Source organism: Vulpes lagopus, chromosome 3 (genome assembly GCF_018345385.1).
Source record: "Vulpes lagopus strain Blue_001 chromosome 3, ASM1834538v1, whole genome shotgun sequence".
Lineage (NCBI taxonomy): Eukaryota > Metazoa > Chordata > Mammalia > Carnivora > Canidae > Vulpes > Vulpes lagopus.
Window position 1 is genome coordinate 59,358,873 of NC_054826.1, and position 15,803 is coordinate 59,374,675.

Here is a 15,803-nt window from a genome sequence, read left to right on the forward strand (position 1 = left end):
GCATTTCACAAAAAGGCATCCAAATAACCCGTAAGTGTATGGAGAAGCACAAAACATCATTAGTCAACAGGCCAAAGCCAACTGAAGCCCCAGGGGGGTACCCTTATGCAACTGGGAGAACAATGAGAATCAAAAAGTGTTGGAGAGGATGCAGCACGGCTGGAACGTTCATAGGTTGTGAGTGGGAGTGTAAATTAGTACAGTCACTTTAGGAAACCATTTGGTAGTGATCTGCTTAAAGCTAAAAGATATGCTTACCCGTGATCCAGAAATCCCAGCCCTCGGTACGTCTCCAGGAGAAATGAGTATGTGAGTCTGTGCAAACACTTTCCGGGACTGTTCCTAAGAGCTCCGGACTGGAAATAACCCAAAGGCCCATTCACAGTAAACTAGACACACACGTTGTGGTCCATCCATACAACGGGATGGCATTTAGCAAGAAATAAGGGACCGATCGCTGGTGGATACAACCACGTGGGTGAATCTCACAGACAGTACCTTGAGCAAAAAAACCCCAGACTGTACACTGTATGATTCCGTCTATAGAAAGTACAAGAGCAAGAAAACGAATCTATGGTCAGAGAAGGCAAGAGGAGTGGTGATTTCCAGGGGTAGGTTGTTGGGAAGGAGGTAGTTCCCTGGAGTTCTGGAAATGCTCCATGTCTTGTTTTCGGGGGCGGTGATATGTGTAAAATTCATCAAACTCTGTGCTGAGGACGTGGGCGGTCCTTATACTTTGATAGTGCACTCGTATGGTGTGTTAAAACATTGGAAAAAGTACACCTAACTTTCCTTGTTCTGGAAGCATTGGTGCACGGGCACGGGAGCGGGTCAAGGAAGGAGCCTAAACGGAGCGCGACCATGGTCCTTCCAAGATACGCGGTTCGTGGGACTCCGTATAAAACATCTCAGAGGAATTTCCTGAGAGAGGCCAGTCTTCGCCTGAAGCAGGGGGCCAGACCGGATACCAAGGAGAGGATGCGCCCATGGGGAAATCCACGGGGCGGGGTCGGTGACGACAAGGTGACACACATCTGGGACTTCCCTGAGAGCTCTGCCCCAGGCCACTGCACGCCTCACCTGCCAAGGCCCACGGCGGGGGTGAGGTGGGGGGGGAGCCGGCTGGGGTTGGTGTGCCTCCCTGCCTCACTGCGTGATATTCTGAGGGGCGGGTACTCCCCATGAGCTCCCCCCGTCCCCCGGCCTCTGTGGTACTAGCGGAGAAATCAGAGGTGTGTTGGTCTGGAGCTACTCCCCTGCCTCCTCGGGGCCTGGTCTCTGTTACATGGGGGAGGTTGGGTGACACCTCCCACGTGGTTCTTATGGGAGTGCCCCAAACCACCCAGGAGGGGAGGCTGCTGTCGGGCCCATGCCCTTCTTCCAGAAAGCAGCAAGCACATCTGGAAAGCCCACTCCACTCTGCTGATGTCACAGAGTTGAGGTCATCTGTGCTGCTTCTCCCATGAGTCAGGGAGCATCACGAGACAACGACACAGGTGACAGGGCAGGAGGCTCCAAACACCCGGGAGTGGACCTGCCTGGGCAGGAGGCAAGAACAGGTTGAGGGCCAACCTGCTACAGGTGCTAAGAGAGGACCCTGGAGGTGTCCTCGCCTCCCTCCTCCCCCACTGTCCCCACTCCTGCCATCAGGAATGCCCTCTCCTCCTCGGCAGCCCACATTCTGCAGCCCCTGCCCCAGGGCCAGGCCACAGCATCTGCCTCAGAGGCTGCAGGAAGCCCCTCTGCGTGCTCCAGCCTGAGCCCCTTGGGCCGTGTTCCTCAGGCTTCCAACGGCAGCTGCCCCCACCCTGACTTTCGTCAAGCAGAGCTGATATTCAGTGAGAAGCACAGACCCTAAGAGTAGAGTTTGAAGAGGGTTTTTTGTTTTATCTCACATGAGCTGATTTGAATATCCTCAAACCTCTTCCTGTGAAATGTTTTAACCTAAAATTAGGATTTGACATTCATTGCTATGAATTTTTTCCCCTCTTTGGCTCCTTATTCCGACACCTCAAGAACTTTTCAGATCCTGATTTTTATTTAACCTTAAGACCCCCTTTTCGCCCAACTCCAACCCCTAACCTCTGACAGCTGCCACTCTGGCATCTATGAGCTTGTGTTTGTTTGTTTGTTTGTTTGAGATTCTACATATAAGCGAGTTCATATAGGATTTGTCTTTCTCTGCTAGACTTATTTCACTTAGTATAATTCCCTTGAGGTCCATCCATGTTGTCACAAATGGCAAGAGTTCCTTCTTTATCATGGTTGAGTAGTATTCCATTATATATATAATACGTATTATATATAATATATATTTCATTTTATATATATGTGTGTGTGTGTATACACACACACACACACCACACTTTTTAATCCATTCATTCATTGATGGATACTCATGCTGCTTCCATATTTTGGCTATTGTAAATAATGCTGCAATGGCCATGGGGGGCATATATCTTTTTGAGTTAGTGTTTTTGTTCCCTTCAGATACGTACCCAGAACTGGAATTGTTGGATCATAGGGTAGCTCTATTTTCAATTCTTTGAGGACCCTCCATACTGTTTTCCACAGTGGCTGCTCCAATTTACATTCCCACCAATATTGGTGCACAAGGGCTCCTTTTTCTCCACATCCTGGCCAACACTTGCTATCTCTTGCCTTTTTGAGAATAGCCATTCTAACAGGTGTAAGGTGACATCTCTTTGGAGTTCTGATTTGTATTTCTCTGATGATTAATGATGATGAGTGCCTTTTCATGCACCTGTTGGCCTGGGCCTTCTGTATGTGAGTTTAAGGAGTTTTGACAATCTGTGTAGCTGACGCCCCAACCAAAGTATAGGGCATTTCTATCACCCTAGAAAGCTCCCTTGTAACCCCTTCAAATCACCTACCTTTCTTCCCAAACAACCTCTGTTCGACTTCCCACTTCAATTCCCACAGATAAGTTTTGTAGGTTCTTGAATTTCACAAAAACGGAATCCCATAGTAATTATATAGTACATAATCCCTTATGTCTGGCTTCTTTCACCCGACACCATGTTTTCCACCCTCATCCATCTTTTGTGACTTGTTGGAGAAGATTCCAGTTTGCAAAAATAGCTCAGTTTGTTTGTCCATTCTCCTATTGATGGACAGCTAGGCGGCTTACAATTTTTACTGTTATGAAAAATGCTGCAGGTTTTTGTTTTGACCTATATTGGCATTGCTCTCGAGGAAATGCCTACAAGTGGAATTGCTCAGGTGTGTGGTAGATGTGTGTTTCTCTTTAGAAGACAGACCAAACTTGCCCAAGTGGTTGTGCCTCTACCGACTCCCACTGATCACATACCAGAGTTCTGGTTGCTCCACATCCATGCCAGCATTTGATATTGTCAGTCTTGTTAATTTTAGCCATTGGGATCTCTTTTAAAACCACATGTCCATCAGCCAATGAATGGATGAGCTAAGCTCAATAAATCCATACACTGGAATATGATTCAGGAATGCAAAGAAATCAAGTACCAACACACTCTACAACACAGATGAATCCTTAAAACGTTACGCCAAGTGAAAGAAACCAGTCACAAATGACTACGTAGTGTACGATGTCCTTTCTATGAAGTGCCCAGAATAGGCAAATCTATAGAGACAGAAATTAGATTAATACTTGCCTGGGGATGGAGGGGGGGATGGGAGGGTCAAGGGATGATAGGTAATGGGCGTGGGATTTCTTTTTTGGGATAATGAAAATGTTTAAAAATCGACTGGGGTGATTCACGGCCCTGAATCTACTAAAATCACGCTCTAAATTTGTGAGTTGTATGGTTTGTATCTCGGTAAACTTGTTTAAAAAGCTCAACCAGATTTAATTAGCCAGTTACCCTCTGTAGCTCCCAGTGTCCTCAAGGTAAAGACCCAGATACTCAGACCCATTTTCATCATCTCCCTCTTCAGTAGGCACACTGGGACTTCTGCCGTTTCTGGACGTGCCATATACCAGCGTGCATCTTAGTGTTTGCATATACTGTTTCTCCTTTCTGGAATGTTGTTCCATGTCATTTTCTGACTCATTCTTGGTAGTTCAGCTCACCTGACAGCCTTCCTTACCCCTCTTCTGTTCATTCATTCATTTCGTATGATTAGACATCTGCTGTATCCCAAGTCTCTATTCTAGGCACTGGGGATACAGCAGCACACAAAATGGCCTCTATGCCTCATGGAGCTTATGTGACTGTCTACATAAATAAATATTAATTGAGCACTTAGTAAAAATGAAACCTTGTGCCCAGCCCCTGCCCTGCTGGCTTCATCGACATTCCCATAGTGGCCTATGCTCTTTGGTTTCAACATTAACTCTCTGGACTTTCACACGTTGAGGGAGGGTGAGTCTGCCTCCCTGACGAGGTTGGAGACTCTGTGGGGTAGGAACCTAGGACCAGGTCTCCTGACATCAGAGCAGGGCGGGTTGCCTCCTCCATGTACAGTTCCCTTCATGGCTTATAGAAGCTGTAGGCAGCCCTGGCCTTATGTGCCCACTCATCTGCCCTGTACTGCAGGTAGGGAGTTGTGAAGAGGAAATGAGAAGGCAGGGTGCTCACCATCCAGATCAGGTAATTGAAGCCCTGGAGAATGGCTGGATTGTCCAACGTCACATAGCTGTCTATAGAACTTCGACAGAAAGCCAGTTTCTTTCTCTCTCTGTCTCTCTCTGTCTCTCTCTCTCTCTGCCCTGGGAACGTTCTTTGTGGTGTGATCGCTCTGAACACCTTGGATTGGTGTCCCCACACCAGGATCCAGGATCATGGACCAAGGGCTAGTGCTATGGGCCACTATCTGCAGCCATTTCCATTATTCAAGCTGGGGCAGCATGTGGCAGGATTGTCAAGAGGCAGCATTGTATGGTCTGAGCCTCCTTCCCTGCCCTCAGCCTGCCTCGGGTGGGTCACAGACACCTGAGCATGAAGTTATCTGCTGGGCTTCCTCTCCCAAGACATGTGCAGTGTACAAGGGAAACCACAGGAGAGGAACCTGCAAGTCTGCTTCCTTAATGGTGTGATTAATGCTAACGTGTGGATCGTGGTGGCTTAGAGCACCTTTCACAGTGGCTTCTTCAAGGCCCTGTAGACACTTGGTTCTTCTTTGTCCTTGTTCCTTCTGGTCTGTTCTGGCAGCAGCAGGGGCTGGCTTGGGTCTTCACTAGGCAGTGTGAGGTATCTGAAGCCTCTATGTAACCTCTATCCTTGGATTGTTCCAGCCATTTCTCTTTAGTTGCCCGGGGTCAGGCACCCAAGGCCTGGTGGGATCACCTGCCTGAGGTCCTGTCACTATCCTTGTTTCTCTTGCTGTGGCAAGAGGTAAGGGAACTCCCATTATACCAGTGGACCCAGTGGTTCCTTGGGCTCTTCCCTCTTCCAGTGGGCATCACACCCTGGGCCCTGTGAATTAAATCCTGGGCCAGGGTTTCTCCCAGTCTCCTCCTGAACCTGGAGAAAAGAGGCTCACAGGATATACTCTTGTTTCTCCACCTGCACACCGTGAGGGAGGCAGGTGCTCTGCTCCCCTCAGAGGCCACATCAATGAAGAAGCTGCCCCTTCTCTGGACCTTGAGTCCTTGCACTACTCTGGAGCTCAGGGGTCCTATTTGGATTGGCCCTGGGGGTCATGTGTGAGGAGGATGGCAAGGGTTATCTCCCTCCCTCCATTCTCCAAGCTTGTGCTCTTCTAAAATAGAAGTCCAACACATCATGCATGGAAAAGATGCATTCCCTTCATGTTATTGGCTTGGTGACATATGGCTACATGACAAACTAGGTCCAAATAGCAGCTTCACCTCATGCGGTGGAGCATAACCACTGCAGATTACGTTCGCAGATCTGGGAGTTGACTGGACCTGGCTATGAAGTTCTCTCTCTCGGAGTCTCCTATAGCCTCCGCCAGATGGCAGCTGGGCTGGGGTCATCTTGAAGACTTCCTCACTACCATGTCTGGTGCCCAGGCTGAAAAGACAGAGACAGGTGGAGCTGGAACAGCCAGGACTCTGTGGGCATCATCTCTCACCTCTGTGGTGTCTCCTTGTGGTATTGCCAAATGGCAGCTTCAGATAGCTGGACTTCATCCATAGTAGCTAAAACTCCCCAGACTGTAAGAAACAACCATGTTTCTCCATCTAAAATAAACTTGAGCTTTTTTCTGACAGTAACCTTGATAGTGCTTGATGCATAGAGAGTGCCCACTCTTCCCTGCTCTAAACGGCATTACATCCCATCTCTTCTGTTAACTTGACAATGACAATGAAGGGCATCCTGTCCAAATCACGTCACTTTAATTCCCAAGTTTCTTCCCAGACCACAGAACTGGTGGGGAGACATCATAGCTTGAAGACATGCTCACACGTATACACACACACACACACACACACACACACACACACACACACCAGACTTTTGTCTCTCTGGCCTCCCACAGTTCTCCCCTTCCTACCAATGCTCTGTCTTCCTTTGCAGGAGCTCTTTCTCCTTCTACAGCTTCTGTTTTTGTGGATCAACGAGTCTAGATGCCTGAGCCCTACTGTATAAGCCAGGGGTTTGCAAATATTTTTTTAAGTGCCAGATAATAAATATTTTAGGTTTTTAAAAATATTTTAGGTTTTGAGGGCCAAGAGGCAAAGTTGAGGCTATGATGTATTTATGTAATCATTTAAATTGTAAACACTAGGGACACCTGGGTGGCTCAGTCGTTGAGTGTCTGCTTTTGGCTCAGGGCATGATCCCAGAGTCCTGGGATCGAATGCCACATTGGGGTCCCCACATGGAGCCTGCTTCTCCCTCTGCCTGTGTATCTGCCTCTCTCTCTCTCTGTGTCTCTCATGAATAAATAAATAATACAAAATAAAATAAAATGTAAACACTAAAAAATATGAAAAACATTTTTAGCCCATGGACCCTAAAAATAGGAACCTGGTTGGGATTTGGCTCTGGACTCAATGTTTATGAACTCTTAGTATAAACTAAAGGCATCCCTGAGGCACCTTCCACTAACTCTTCCTCAGAGGTCTGTGGTGGTGGAAGTAAGGACAGTTTTGCCTGTGACCTCAGCCTGACCAAGAACCAGATGTTCTTTAGCAGGATGTGATACCAAGACAGGAAAAAAAAATCCCACAATAATTCATTCATTCTTCCCTATAGCTGAGCCTGATAAGCTGTGTTACCCACTTCTGCTCCAAGTCTGTCTGGAGTGATAGCCCTGTCTATTACCAGCTCATTTCCATTCCTCCCTCCCAGCCTCTCGATTCACCCATAGCCTACCAACAAATGTCCTTTTCCTTCTCTTACGGTAATCACAGTTGGTTTCTGTTGCTGGCACCCAAAGGTCACTAACTCGTGTATTACACTAGGCGACTTACTTTGTCCAGCCACTGTAGAATTTTCTAAGTGTGTGTTCTGGATGCAGGAACTCAGAAAAGCCTAGAATGTTAGGCCCCATGATCCTCAGCTCTGAAATGGTTACTATGATTCCAGGTCCTGAGACTCTACCCAGTTTGACCTTGGAGTTTCCAAGTCCCCAGATCCTCTCTCCTGTGAACCCCAGGACACTCACCCTTCTCGGGGTGGGATGATGGCACAACTGTCAGGAGGGACAGCTGGCACCAGCCCCGCCCAAGTCCATATCTCTCTCAGGGCCCATCATAAATGTGTCCTGCAGCAATTATGGCCTGGTTTAGGCCAATCACAAAGGAAGAGGTTGTCCTTGTCAGACTGTTTCTCCAACAGCTGCAGCAGTGCCTGGCAGGGACCCAATTCAAATTAGCTTAGAGAAGAGGAGACTCACTGGCTCATATAACTGAAGAAGACATGGATGTGACTGAGAAATACCAGAGCCAGCCTCTTTCTCTCTGACATTTTTTTTTCTGTTACTCTGCACGAGTGCCTCATGGTCCCTTCCTGTGGGCTTCCTCTCCATGTGGCCTGACACATGACAGCCAGATACTTCCCAACTCACCTCCTCAGAACTTCACGGCCAGGGGAAGAGTGACTCCATTCTAGCGCCAGAAAGGAAAATCTGAGGAAGGATTCTGATTGGTCCAGCGGGGCTCTGGGCCCTTCTCCAGACCCGTCATTACACACTGGAGAGTACGATGTGTCAGCTCTTATGGAAGCATGTAGCTGACCTGCCTGTGGTAGATTGCAGTCATCTGCCTTGCGATCTTCTCCCTCTAGTCACACCTCTTGCAATGTGACCTTGAAGTTCTCATCAAGAGCTGGAGTCTATTTTCCCATGCTGTCAATCGGGGCTGGCCTTGTGACTCGTTTTGACAAAAGGAACGAGGTAGAAGTAATATTGTCTCAATTCTGAGATTTAAGCAGTCCTGCGTACTTCCTCTTTATCTCTCATAACCTGCTACCACCATTGGAACAAGCACAGGCAAGCCTGATGGGTGATGAGACACCCATGGCCCAGTTACCCCATCTCCACAGTTGACTGCAAGCCAACTACCAAACATGTGAGCGAGGCCATGCTAAACCAACCTGCCTGCTGACTGCGGATACGCGAGTGAGCCAACTGAGCTTAGAAGAGCCTGGCCCGGATCAGTAGAACTGTTCACTCAACCCACAGGCTCATGGGCAAAAATATTATAGTTGTTTTAAGCTATGAATAATAAATACCTGTTTGTTATTCAGCAGAAGTTAACTGATACGCTGGCTAAGTGTCTGTCAAACCCATGGGAACGGACACAACCTTGCCTTCCAGTCCACAATGACTGGTCCAGGAAGTGGACATAGAACCGAGCCTGCCAAGCAGGCTAGGATTCTCTCTTGTAGCTCCATGTAGTTAGGTTGCCTTCTCTCTGAACTCCATCCTGCTACCTTTGCAGTTAGGTAACCATGTGATTGAGTCCCAATCAATAGAATGTGAGCCTTGCCCACAAACTCACTCCCTGCGATGGGAAAACATCGGGTGGCCTCATGCAGAGGGCTCCAGGACCCAAAGGAGGGCAGGGTTACAAGAAGGGAAGAGCCTGAATTCTTGAGTGACCACACAGATGGTCCCAACCAGAAATACCCACAGTGAGCTGTGATGTGAGTGTTGTATTAAACCACTGATAGTGTGCTGTTAACTATTACAACAGCATAGCTCAGCTCGCATATCAGAGAGGGGCAGAAAGAGGAACAGAGTGATTCCCCAAAATCAGCTGGTACTGTGCCCAGAAGAAGGGAAGGGTGCTTGTCGCAAGGCAGGACATTAAATGTCCCCTCCAGGAGCCAGGAACCACCTTGAATAGCAGGCTCCAGAACCAACCTAAAGAGAGATTCTGGGGTGCTGCCGAGGACAGGATCTGTGGGTTTATGTGTTGCCTTACCAGCAGTACTGTGGTTGGGGTGGTCTTGCCTCATGGGGATGACGTTGTGTCCTGGACAGTGAGCAGCAGTAATCAGGAGTAAGGGCCACTGGTGGGACCTCAGAATCTCTCAAGCCCACTAAAGCCAAGACTTGATCTTTGTTGGACATGTATTCTTGTTCTAACAGGCATCCTCTTTGTTAAAACTAGAAATCTCCTTTTGGTCTAGTGGCAGGAGTCAGAAGACTTAACTTTCGATATCAGAAAAATTCCTGAGAAGGTACAAGGAATTCATGCAATCTGGAGCGAAGGGACTAAGTGCCAGGCAAAGATGGGGCCTAACAACAAGAGCCTTTATAAGCAGGAAGCGTTGAGAGAGGAGGCCAGGCTTCCAGCCCAACTGGGGCTGCAGGCAGCCACCCTGAAAGCCATCTTTTCATCTCAGGCCACATTCTTGAGGGAGGGAAGTAATGTGAGGGCTCACTGGTCAGCTAAGCCTTTGGGTTGTGTGCCTATCCTGCTCTAGCTGGCTGAAATCAAGGGGGCTTTTGGGCGTGTGGGCCAAACTTGGCAGCCCCTTAGCAGTGGCAGGTGGCAGCTTCCAGGGAAGGAGGGTCAGGGTGGGCAGAAGGCTAGTGTGGCATTCAGGACAGGGCACTCATCGGCAGAGATGTGGAGAGCCACAGCAGTGTGCGACGTGGCAGAGAGAGTGAGTTCAGGGCTGGGCTGGAAGATGGGACCAGACTTGGGATCTGCAGACCATGGGTACCTCTGAAGGGCTTTAAGCGGGCAGGGGTCTCTCCAGCTGATGTAGAGGAGCAAACATGGTGGTTAAGTTGGCCCTCTGGAGTCCCACAGCTCTGGGCTTGCAGCTCAGTCCTGCCACTTATACCCGCACACAACCCCAGGACGAGGTCAAGGACTAGCAGCCACTGAATCAGATGCAGCTCACATGGGCTTTCTGTGGGCTACGTGTGTCTGTGCATGCACATTTTGGTCTGCTTGTTAACATTTTAAAAAATCTGCATTCCAGATTCTCTGGGAAAATTGGAAGATCTGGCAGCATCTGGGTCTGCACCCCGACCTCGCAACAAACGGCCCCTTGGTCACAGCCACTACTTGCTGGTTGTCCAGAGTCTCTACGTCTCCCAACTACCTGCCCACGCTGCTGCTCTGGTATCACTGTTAACTCAGCAGCAGCTACCACTGCTATTTTTTTACAGTAGAGAAATAATTCTCGGTATTTGTGTGTGAGCAGAATAATGACGTCCCTAAGAAGTCCATGCCCTAATCTCTGGAACCTCTGAATATGTTACCATACATGGCAAAGGGCAGTTAAAATTCCATATGGAACTCGAGTTGCTTATCAGTTGACCTTGACGTGGGGAGCTGATCCTGGCATGATCCAATGTAATCACAGCGTCCCTAAATGTGGAATATGGGGCAGGAGAGTCAGTGTCAGAGGGATAAGGTGTGACAAAGACTTTGACCATTGCTGGCTTTGAAGATGGAGGAAAGGAAGGGGCCATGAGTCAGGTCACATGGCAGCCTCTGGAAGCTGGAAAAGGAAAATGGATTCTTCCCTAGAGTCTCCAGAAAAGGATGCAGGCCAGCTGACATCTTGGATTTTAGTTTAGTAAGAACCATCTTGAACTTTTGGTCTTCAGAAATCTAATATAATACCTTGGTGTGGTTTTAAGTCACTGAGTTTGGGGTAATCATTTACAGCAGCAATAGGAAACTAGTACACGATGTCTCATCAAAGTGAACAATAAACCAAGAGGGTGATGTCTTTGGGGGAAAATGAAAGAAAGCACATGTCTTCATGAAAATGAGGAATATTTCTGTGTATTTAATTTGCCCACAAATTGTATCTTACACCCGACCTTTCCCTGCCTGGTGCTATAGACATGAGGGTCTAGAACCTCCTCTTTCAGAAAGTAAATTTTTAACCTGTCTGCTCCTCATTCCTCTCTTGTATAAAATGGTTTCTTCCCTGTGGTTTTGTGATACTGAATAAACAAAGTTAAGCAAATAAGGCAATTAGTACAGTACCTGACACGTAGCCAGTGGTCAGTCAACGGCAGTATGATCAGCAGCAGCTAGCCGTGTAAGGATGGACGCACGAGGCCGATTAGGGTAGGTTTTGCTACGGGAATAAATGAACACTCAGTGTCACTGGCTTAAAATGATACAGATTTTTTAAATTTTAATTCAAGCTACATTTCCAACATAGATCAGTGGGATGCTCAGTTCCACAAGCCACTCAGGGACCCAGGCTGATAGAGGCTCCACCATCCTGCAGGTGCATCGTTTATAGCACATAACCTCCCTGTCATGTGGCAGGGGACCAGCATGCTGGGGATCCTCACAGTGGCAGCTAAATGCTGTAGCCTAGAAGTGACCCACATTATTTAGGCACACAACCTGTTTTCCAGAATTGTGCAGACGGGCCCACCTGTACGGGGTCGGGGGGTGGGTGGGATACTCCCAGGTAGCCTGGAAGGTTAGGAGAACCACATTTCAATGATGGAAGTCTGTATCACAGGGTGTCTGAAGACAGCAAGACTGGGGAAAGGAGACAAGTTTAAAAGCTCTATATTGTCCAGATAGGAACTGATGGTATAGTCTTGAATTTTAGGGACAGCCTTCGGGATGGAGATAAGATGTCAGATTAAATATTAAAAAATGAGTCGAATCATCAAAACTTTAAACATAGGAAGATAGATGAATATGATATCTGAATTAGAAAATAAACAAAAATGAAAGATATCAAATGTATAAGTCAGCAGATGCAGATATCAATTTTAATACATTAAAAAAATACCATCATGCTTTTTCTTCTAAAACTGATTTGCATGGGACGCCTGGGTGGCTCGGTGGTTGGGCATCTGCCTTCGGCTCAGAGCATGATCCTGGAGTTCCTGGATTGAGTCCCACATCAGGCTCCCTTCATGGAGCCTGCTTCTCCCTCTACCTATGTCTCTGCCTCTCTCTCTGTGTCTCTCATGGATAAATAAATAAAATCTTAAAAAAATAAAAAATAAAAATAAAACCGATTCACAGATTTTGCCCAGTGCAATCCTATGCAAATTTAGAAGTGGCCTTGATCATTTCTTTAACAATAATAGACACAGTGGGGGCCTGTGAATGAGGTTCTAGTAAGCTGAAATCAATGTGAAATTATTTAAGCTTGGCACTAGATCGTGAGAAATGATAAAACACTCCAAATCCCACACCTGAAAAGCAGATAGGTAATGAGTACATTTTTAAGGTATTATTGATGAATTTGCTTCTACTGAAGATAGGAAAGTAAAATGATCATAGATCCTGCTTCAGGGATAAATGAAATATTTAAGTTTAAAATAACAAGTTTTATCACCCATTTTGTCAGTTTTTTTCCAATATTTTCCAGCTACTTCAACGTTGTTGGAAAAATGAAGTATTAAAAAATTTAAAAAGTGTGCAAGAACCAGAGAAAAAGCACAGTCGTCAAGGTCATAGGAGAGGTGGAGATGCACACGGAGAGCTTGCAGACTTCAGAAAGGGTACAAGGCCACCACTCAGAGAATGCGAGAGCAAAGAGCTGTTGCCTTGAGTGGGGTTCTCCAGAAGCAGAGCCTGAGGCAGGGATTCTTGCACAGTTGATGTACTGAGGGGTGTGGCTCACCTGAAGCCACCTATAAGAGGGGAGTGGGGCAGGGAGAGGTCCCCCCCTTGGCTAGATCACAGAGCGAGGGCTTTGGGGCACAAGCACGCCACAGGGTAGTCTCCCCCTAAGGAGAGACGCCTGGCATTTTATACTCTGTATTGGCCATTGTGAGCTGCCCCCAAGAGGGTGGTGCTTCCCAGATGAGGCAGCTCCTGGCACCTCAGGGCCACTTTCTAGAGAAAGGGCTGCTGTGAGCTGTGAAGAGCCAATGCTCCCGCAGCTTGGGGAGGGTGCCTGGGCCCAGCAGAGGGGATTTGGGTAGGGCACCCATGTGAATACAGTCCTCCCCTTGCACTGCTCAGACCCACTTGCTTCCCACATTGAGTTTCATCGGCCCGCCTGTTGGGAGACACAGGGTGGTCACTGGGTGGCCATGTGCGGTACAGCCTGGAGGGTGGGATGCTAATCCCCCAGGACACCGTCCCCTTGGGTAGCTCAGCTGCACCCCGCAGAGGCCATTCTCCCAGGCATCAGGTCTGCAGCTTCTGCATGGTGCGACATGCGGGGGCACCAGTGGGACCTATGGGTGTGTTGCAGCCCCACCACCCTGTCTGTGAGTAGGCTCTCTTGGCCCGCAGTGATGTGTGAGAGCCCACGTCAGTGAGCTCCCCGACGGTGGCCACGGCCTATGGCGCCACAGCGAGGAGAGGCAAACCCACCCACAGAGGACGGATCATTCCTGGTCAGGGTGTTCTTTCTAAGGTAGAAGGGGTCCTAGGTGGGACGCCTGGGTGGCTCAGCGGTTGAGCGTCTGCCTTCAGCTCAGGACGTGGTCTTGAGGTCCCGAGTTCGAGTCCCACATCGGATCCTGCATGGAGCCTGCTTCCCCTTCTGACTGTGTCTCTGCCTATGTCTCTGTGAATAAATAAACAAAATCTTAAAAAAAAAAAGGAGTCCTAGGTAATAAACTTGCCACCAGGGGCTAGCTGGTCTCCTCGGGGCATGTTAATGTCTCAGAGACTCAGCATAGTCTCTGCTGGTGACAGGGGTGGGGGGACACTCAGCCGTGACAGCCGCGGGACCAGCCTTGGAGAGAGAGGGAACTGAAACTGGTGGGCTCACGTATCCCTTGATCTCTGTCTCCCAGGATGCTCTGCGCTGGAGCTCGGGTTGTGTGATCCTAGATGTGGGGGACAGGTGAGAACAGCGAATGGCTGGTGTCCGCTGGCCGAATTGTCCTGTGTCCTTGGTTGCCTGCCGTCTTCTGCAGTGGATGTGCTCTGGTGTGTTTAAAAATGTGCTCCTGGATCCTCACACTTGTTGCCCAGCCTACCCACGTGCCTCCTTCCCACGGGGCCCTGTCCCTGCTAGTCCAGTCTCGCTCTTTCCAGGCTTCTAACCAACCAAGTAAGCCACAGGGCACTGCCCACGAGTATGTGTATGCCCCTTTCTCAAATCACTTCTTTCTCCTTGCAGGTGCCTGCCCCAATCCCTGCCTAGTGGAAGGATTCCTTTCACCCCGGTCTTTCCATTCTGGGTGGGGCTCCCCCTGTGGCTCATGCCCACATCTCAAGCTGTCTCACCAGGGAACCAAATTCAGAAATTTCCCTTCTCTGTCAGTCGGTCCATAATGCACCCTCCAAGTGACATGTTTGCCAAGGGGCAGGTGTTGGTGCAAGTGTCCCCATCCAATCCTGGGGTCTCACCCCGTTCCTATTAGGGGCCTGATCTTGGTGTAGGAGGGAAGGGGACAGAGCGCCAAGTGACTTCTCGAGGTCTCCGGCCCTGATCCGCACCGTGTCCGCCCTCCTGCTGTGGGAGACGCGTGTTGCAAGGCTTCCTTCCTTCAGAGCTGTCCTCGGACTTTCACAACTTTTTTAAATCGCCGAGCAAGAGATCCGAGATTGTAATTCCCTTTCCTCAGTGAACCAGCGGCTCTTAGCAATTGGCACTCAATCCCATGGTCTCAAGGCCTGTCCTTTCCTCCTGCGTTTCACATGCCGGAGCCACCGCCCCAACTGGTGCACCTCCCCTGCATGCGGCCCCCCTCCGCAGGTGGCAGTCACAGCCAATCCTGGCTGTCCCGCACCGGGGCCATCACCAGCAATGGGCCCTCTGTTCCCATCTGGTGGGTGACCGTCTGCAGCGTCCTGTCCTCAGAGGCTGGCTCCCAGGCCTGCTCCCAGCACCTGCTGCTGTGGAGCAGAGCCTGAGCCGGGCCCTCAGATTCCTGTGATTCACCGAGGGACCAGTCACAGGAGACACCTAGGGAGGTCAGGGGACAGAAGAGGGAAGGGGACAAGATCCAGCAAGCACGTGGCTTCGGGGAAGGTCTAGTCGGATCCACAGGGAAGACTCTGGAACACTGACCACACAGCAGCACAGAGGTTGTCCTGCGAGGGCTGTGAGTACTCAGTCCTTGGTTGCGGGGTTCCTGGCAGGGGTGTAGGGGTTGGGGTGGGGGTGACCTTCCAGGCAAGGAGGTCCCTGTCTGCTGACGACAGTTCACTGGTGAACAGAGGGTGTAAGCCACGCGTGCCAGATGCAGGAGGGAGCTCCACAGGACCTCGCTGCCACAGGAAGGCACCAAGACGACAAAGAAGGCACCATCAGGGGCACTAGAGGAGAACTAAAGACCCAATGGACAGGTGGCCCTGGAATCCAAGAGAAGAGTTTCAGGAAGGAAGGGCAACCATTGAATGCAGCGCTGGGAGCCAGTCTCCAAGAGCAACGAGCTGTTAGGCCTCACGATCCCAGGGCCTGAAGCCCCAGACCCAAGGAAGTTACTGGAAGGGGGCGGGCTGGTGGGGTGAAGCTCTTCCCATGAAAGAA

The 15,803-nt window shown here is 49.3% G+C and overlaps 1 long non-coding RNA gene across 1 annotated transcript; it reads right to left on the reverse strand.

Moving 5' to 3' along the window:
• Positions 1-5,729: 5,729 nt before the first annotated feature.
• On the reverse strand, positions 5,730-14,230 carry LOC121486854. Its single transcript, XR_005986752.1, has 4 exons — positions 14,094-14,230; positions 13,691-13,886; positions 7,981-11,468; positions 5,730-5,978 (listed from the first exon to the last, which is right to left on the reverse strand). It is a non-coding gene; the product is annotated as an uncharacterized LOC121486854 (long non-coding RNA).
• Between the last annotated feature and the right edge of the window lie 1,573 nt (positions 14,231-15,803).